Raw genomic sequence first — 6795 nt, forward strand, 5'->3', positions numbered from 1 at the left:
CGAGATCTCAGAAGATATAAAAGCTAGAGAGCTGAAATTTTTTGTGCATACTCGTGTATACCATACGCAGTACGAGTTTGCTTTATTTTTTCGATAACTCATCCGATAACTTTTTTATCGAGAATAATCGAAAAATTGATTTTGTTTTTTGAGCCTCATCGGAGTACTATTAGACATAGAGACTTCAGATTTACTGTGTATATATATATGATGAATACAAACATTTTGTAATCAACAGATTTTGGATACCACGCCCCCTTCGCCCCCAATTTGTAAAAAACGTATTTCAAGTACTAGAGACTTGTGCTTTGGAATGTACACACATTTTGACCATATGATTACGCTCTGAAAATTTCATTAAGATTGCATGTCTACAAAAAAAGTTATTCATCAAATAAATTCTCATACTATTGCCCACACTGCAGCGCAGCCCAAGCGCAGTCGCTGCTTACTGCGCAGTTAGCAGAGCACAGGCGCGTGAGGGTGGATGCATGTGTATGTATGTGTGCGTGCATAAAAGAAGTGCAGAATGATAAGAATATCAGCTTGGAGGGTTCAGGGTATCTCCTAGTCGAGCAGTCTCGACTAGAGTCTTCTTACTTGTTTTTTTATTATTTTTTTGTAACATATTATTTTTCATATTATTTGTTGTTTTTTTTTTTTTGTCATTTTTTATTATCATTACTTTTTTTTAGGAGAAAATTCAATTTTTTTTATTATTAATATAAGATATTTTTTTCAGAAATGCAAATAGTTTTATTAATTTATGCATTTTAAATATGTAAGCATTTTTAATATATTTTTTTTATTATTCAGTTACTATTGTTGCTCATTTACTTTTCACCCTTGGCTTGTAAGCCAGAAATCACAACTTTAATCTACAGGTATTTCTGTCTTGTTCGATCCTATTTGACAATAGAATCCACAAGATTCAGCTGCAATTTAGAGCATCTCCTCTCCACAGCCTTCGTCTATTTGCTTTTGGCAGCTGGATTAGATGTGATTTGCTGCGCTGTCAGCCCTGGGCCTCGTGTATTTCTAGAGCTGTGTTTTATTATCTGAAAAACGATAATAGTATATTTATACTCCCCTTTAGAAATAGCTACAAAGGATTTTAAAGAGTTTTCAAAAAAAAAAATATGCCTGATTTACGATTTAGTGTTTGCCATAAAACATGAACTGAAAACAGATTCGCATGTAAATTGAATAACCTGTGCACTCCATTAAGGCGGCATGTGCATGTGAGAGACCCCATACTCATCGTCCTCCTCATCGTCCTCCCCTCCATCGCCAGTCCCTTGCCCTGCAAGTCTGGCGATGATGCGTGCTGCACCATCTGGCGGCCTTATGAGTCACGCGAGTGCTTCATATGTTTCATGTGCCACAGCCACAGATCTGCGCTCCACATGTTTTCACTTAGAGCCTAATCATTGCCTATGCTCCAGCTGGGGTAGCAGGGGTTGTCGGGGTTGCTGATTGCTGGCGATGCTCCAACTTGCAGCTGCAGCACTGACTGCAGCGTCTGTTGCATTTAACGATGCATTTCAGCTGAAATTTAGTGGCAAAACATTGTTGAGCGCATTAAGTAATTACGATTATGTTGCATTTGTGTTCACTTGTTCACTTCACCGTCAGATAAATATGAAATGTAAATGAATTCGATTCATTGGCTGCACTGCAACTCAATGCTAGAGGCCCGACCCTCTCTCTCTATATTCGATGCTGTTGCAGTAGAGGGTCCTCGTTCGTTGGGGTCACTTTATAAGGCATATTGTTCCCACCAAATCGTTTTACTGGTTCACATGATATAATAGTATTTTTTTAAATTTATCTACTTAAATGTTTTGTTTCACATGCAACTAAAAGCTGATGCAATCCACTTTGCTTATCGCCCTGGCAACAACGAAATGGAAATTATATAAAGATTATTCAATATTCTTTCACATATTCATGTACTTTAAACTTTTGGCTATATTTCGAGTGTAGATGCCAGAGGACAGCCATTCATTATGGTCGCCATTTATCAAGTGCATAGTATCACGGAACTGCCCTCACTCCTCTCTTTGCTTTTTTCTGGTCAAACAGGGAACTGCGCCAGCGATGGTGGTCAGCGACAGCAGTTGACCCAACCAACGCGTTGCCGGGGTCATCCATCAACTTCATGTGAAGCAAAACGGGCAAGTGTGCGTGTAATTTTTGTTGGGCCCGCCGCACACTTATCGAATAACGGTCTTGCTCTAGGGCTCGGGGTATATGGCATGCAGCACCTATATTTGTTTGGCCCAATAAGCTCTTGGTTCTTGAGAGTAGAGCCTTTACTACCATCCATCCATCCCTCCATCCATCCATCCATCCATCCATCAGCCACATCACTCACTCATTCACTCACTCATACATTCGTTTACTTCTTTCACTCGCTCCTCTACTTCCTGTTTTTGCTTGGCACTTCATCAACATCACAGTCAAAATCACAAAACAGTTCTGCGTCCATCCACCCGCAAGCGAAAAGAAAATCTCACTCACTAAGTAGCTCCCCAGTTAGTGGCAAGGGGTTAGACGGAGTTTACAAATCTCTAAGCTGATTCTCCGACATGAATGTTTTGTAGGTACTCTTAATGCTGGCCATTTACTTAACTGTCCAGCTGAAACATGTTATCAAATTTTAATGGATTGCTGAAAACTTGTTCAAAAACTTTTAGATAGACTTAACTGCCATGTTTTATTATGATTGTCACGTTCCCAATTGATTCCTGCTTAAGCAATCTATAATTCTTTTATTAAGAAATATTTGCTGTCCATATGAAAGATGGAAAATGTTTCAAGTCTGCATATTCATATTGAGCATATACTCGAGAAAAGGGCTACCCGTTCGATAACTATTCAGATGCCCGTTCGAAATCCTGTTGGCTTTCCCATTTCGATGTCAGCTTAGGACCATGCACCGCATTTGATTTTCAAAATATATATGCCATGCAGCTCTGAGCCCGGGCAGTGCCTCGCATCCTTCTTCTCAATATAAACTACCCACATCTAGCTTTACCCCGCCTCCGTGTCCACCTCCCACTCCGGCAAACGTTCTATTTCGCAGAATTTCGTATTTGGAATTTGTATCTGCTATTTGAGAGTCTGCACGTTAATATTTGGATTGCGTGTATTTGTGTTTGTTTTCTGGTCTGTGTTTCCTGCGCTGGGATTGTGGAGGATTGGCTCTGAATGGGCGAGGGCTGTGTTACCGTGTTGCCAAAAATAAATCCGCTATAAGCCCTCTGCGCAAAAATGCTTCTTTTTTCTTCCTGTTTTGCATAAAAACGTTGCGCTTATCCCTTTCGTATTCGCATATTTAAATTTCATTCCTCTCTCTGATATTTGAAATTCGATTTTTGTACATTTTTCTATTTTCTTTTTTATTTTATTTCATTTTTTTTATATTTTATTTCCTGTACTATTCCTGGGCCCTTCGCCCTTTTTCGACTCCTAATTCGAGCAGGTTTTTTAGTTACATACTTATCATTCAATAGGTTTTCGTCCATTTGTGTTGCGTGTATTTTTCACGTGTGCCACGTGTCTGTTTATTTAACCTTCAAATTCCCTCTCTCACACACACACACACACATGCTCACACGCATACCCACACACATCCTGCCTGGTTTGTTTGCTTGCGTGTGAAAATTCACAAGTGCGAGTGGATTTTGGGGTCAGGCTGCGTTTCAGGTTTACAACTAGCCGAGCAGAATTTTAAATTTTTTACAACGATTTCAATCGGCAGTTAAATAAGCAATTCGAGACATTACGCAATATATGTACATACACATACAGCTTTCCCATTTAAACTTTTCCATCTGACAGCCAGTGCGAATTATAAACGAAATCTGTACAACTTGTTACAGACGTATACAAAATATCACATTTTACGGCTAATTAATATGTCAGACATTTTCGAAATATCCAATTATGATTATATTGATTGAAGTGTAAGCCAGCTGAATTTCATCTCGTTGTACTTAAATTAAGATGCGTTCTTAAATTTAAAATAATAAATAAATATGAATATACATTAATTAGCATTCGAAAAAACTGCTCGAGTTTTAATTTATTTTGTTCAACATATTTAGCGATATATTTAACTTCATTCCACTACATTCCGATTATTACATTACGATTATAAGAAATCTGTGCAAATATTTAATACAACTTCAATTTGTCTATATTATTTCCTGACATTCAATTTCTATTCACATCAGACTTTTAATGTATACATATCATATATTTTAATTTGAGTATACATACAGCTTTAAGTGATGTCACTTTAGTTCATTCTATTGAGACATAAAATATACCATACTCCCATTCCATTTCATTTTATTTGCAAATAAGAAACAATGTTCCATTACAATGTTTTATATGATTCCACTTTGTTCCATTTGTATTTAAGGTCTCTATCAGTTAAGTCTTTGCAATTCCGCTTTGCTTCATTACTAATAAAAAACTTTCTCTGTGTCGTCGAAATATTCAAGTTTCCTTACATCCAGTAGTGACGATACTCTTTTTAATAATTTATACAATAAAGGGAATGAAATACTGGTGATAATCAGTTAAAATAGTGTCTAATAAGTTCAAGACTTTCGACTTCTGGCAACAAATCACATGGTATTTCGGAGTCATGACAATGCATGCTAAAACGAATGCAATTGTTGTCAAGGACCCGACGGGATGCGAGCTGCAGCTAACGTAAAGGTCAGCCCAAGGACAAGGCGAGACGCCAGTGAAATGCATAAAGAAAAATTGTGCTCTTATTAAAATCGATATTTAGTGGAAGAGATAGAGGAGAAGGAGAGGGAGAGAGCGAGAGACTAGACTAGGTGAGGGGCCAGGCAGGTCGGGCATTGTGCTGGGGTATTTGCATTAAATTATGCGACGAGCAGCGGAAATGTTTGCCATCAACTGTGAAGTGGAATGGCGAAGGGGCGTGGGGCAGGCAGTGGAGGTAGGCGGGGCCGGGCAGGGGCACATGAGGCAAGCAGTAGGGTAACAGCAGCCAGACGTGGAAGATGAAGCAGAGCGCAGCATCGTTAAGTGCGCCGGAAACAATTTCACTCTTCAGCACAAGGAAAGCCATAAAAGGAAATAAAAGGAAAGCAAGCAACAAACATCGACTGCGACGCCGACTGCGGCAGTGGCAGCGACTGCGACAGCATCAAGGTATTTGTTAAAGCGAAGCGCCGCAAAACAAATTGTAACAGAAATCCTTCAAACATCTGTGAATAACTCTCGCCTGCAATTCAGTCAAAGTCCCAGTTCCAGACCCCCCCATTCACACACACACTCGCACACACACATACACGTTGCACACATTTTAGTGTGCGCGTATGTGCGTGCGTGTGTGCACTTGTATTTGTAATTGTTTCCTTTTTGCTTTATGAGTTTTTCATGTATCGCACAAAGTGTCACCCTATTCCAGCCCAGCTGCTGCTTTGCCTCCCTCCCTATAGCAGGCCCAACCGCCAACCGCCAACCGCTCCCCACTTTTCCCCTATTAGCGACCGGCGTGCACCTGCGTGGCTGTTCACCAACCCACCACATCCCACACGCCACCTCAGGCGCGCCCCTTCCCAACCTTTTGGCTCTGCCCAGCGCTCTACTTATGAGGCGCAACTTTTGTGGAGCGCATTTTAATCGTCGTCATTAAGGCGGCAGCGCGTGCAAAATGTCCTTTCATTTCAGTTTTGTTTCTCTTCACTTCTTCTCCATCATCCCACTAGCAGGATATACTTTATGTTTCTCTTTTTTTTCGTGTTTTATTCTTGAGTGTTTAGCCATTGCAATCTGTCCAAAAACGACATCAAAGTGCTTCAACACAATGACAGCAAGGCGGCAGAGGGGACCATGTGTGAAGCGCATCAACCACACTCGGCTGAGCCGGCAGAACTTATCCCGAATATTAAAAACAAAATTTTATTGTATACAGATTTTGCGATTTATTTCTGTTGCGCTTATTGATAATTAATAAAATAACTATTAAAGGAGAATTCAGAATGATAAGGCGGAATCTCACAAGAACTTTCGTCTGTTGGCAGAATGTCTTAAAATAAAGCATTGAATTAAGTAACAATTAATAGAGTAGTTTATAACAAGTAGAGAATATACTATTATTTACTTTATTTAAGTATAAATCCCTATTATTTATTATTATTCTGAATTATGAATTATGATTTACTTCACTCTACTTTTACTCAATCTTAATATTAAGTATTGATATTTTTATGCGAATAAAAAATGAGTATTAAAGAATATTATATTATTATTATATATGTACATATATTAATATTATATATGTTATTATATATGAGAGACTGGCCCTCAGACATTGGGCCAAAAGAAACTAAAAACTCTAAAGGGATATTGGCCGTTGAGCTTCAAGTAAAATAATTACTAAATGCTTGAGCTATATTAAACACGTTTTTATTCAGGAGGTCGATCATTTAGATGTTCAAAAAACGTGAGTTATAAGATCTGTAATCAAAACTTGCCATTTCTGAGTAAAAAATGTTAATTTATTTTAAATTGTGTAAATTTTCCATTAAGTTTAATGTTAATGCATATGTGATAAAATATTTATTTCCTTTTTTTTTTTAATTTTGATTATCTACTTTATATGTATATATGTATATTTATTTTTTTACTTTTTATATAATTATTTTTTTACTTTTTATTTATTTATACATTTATACGTATGTATTTCTACTTTATATTTATTTAAGGCTATTTATAGCTTTAAGTTGAAAATTGTAAATTGTA

This window comes from Drosophila navojoa, chromosome 4, assembly GCF_054131105.1.
Source record: "Drosophila navojoa isolate 15081-1374.11 chromosome 4, UAZ_NAV_1.0, whole genome shotgun sequence".
NCBI classification, from domain to species: Eukaryota; Metazoa; Arthropoda; class Insecta; order Diptera; family Drosophilidae; genus Drosophila; species Drosophila navojoa.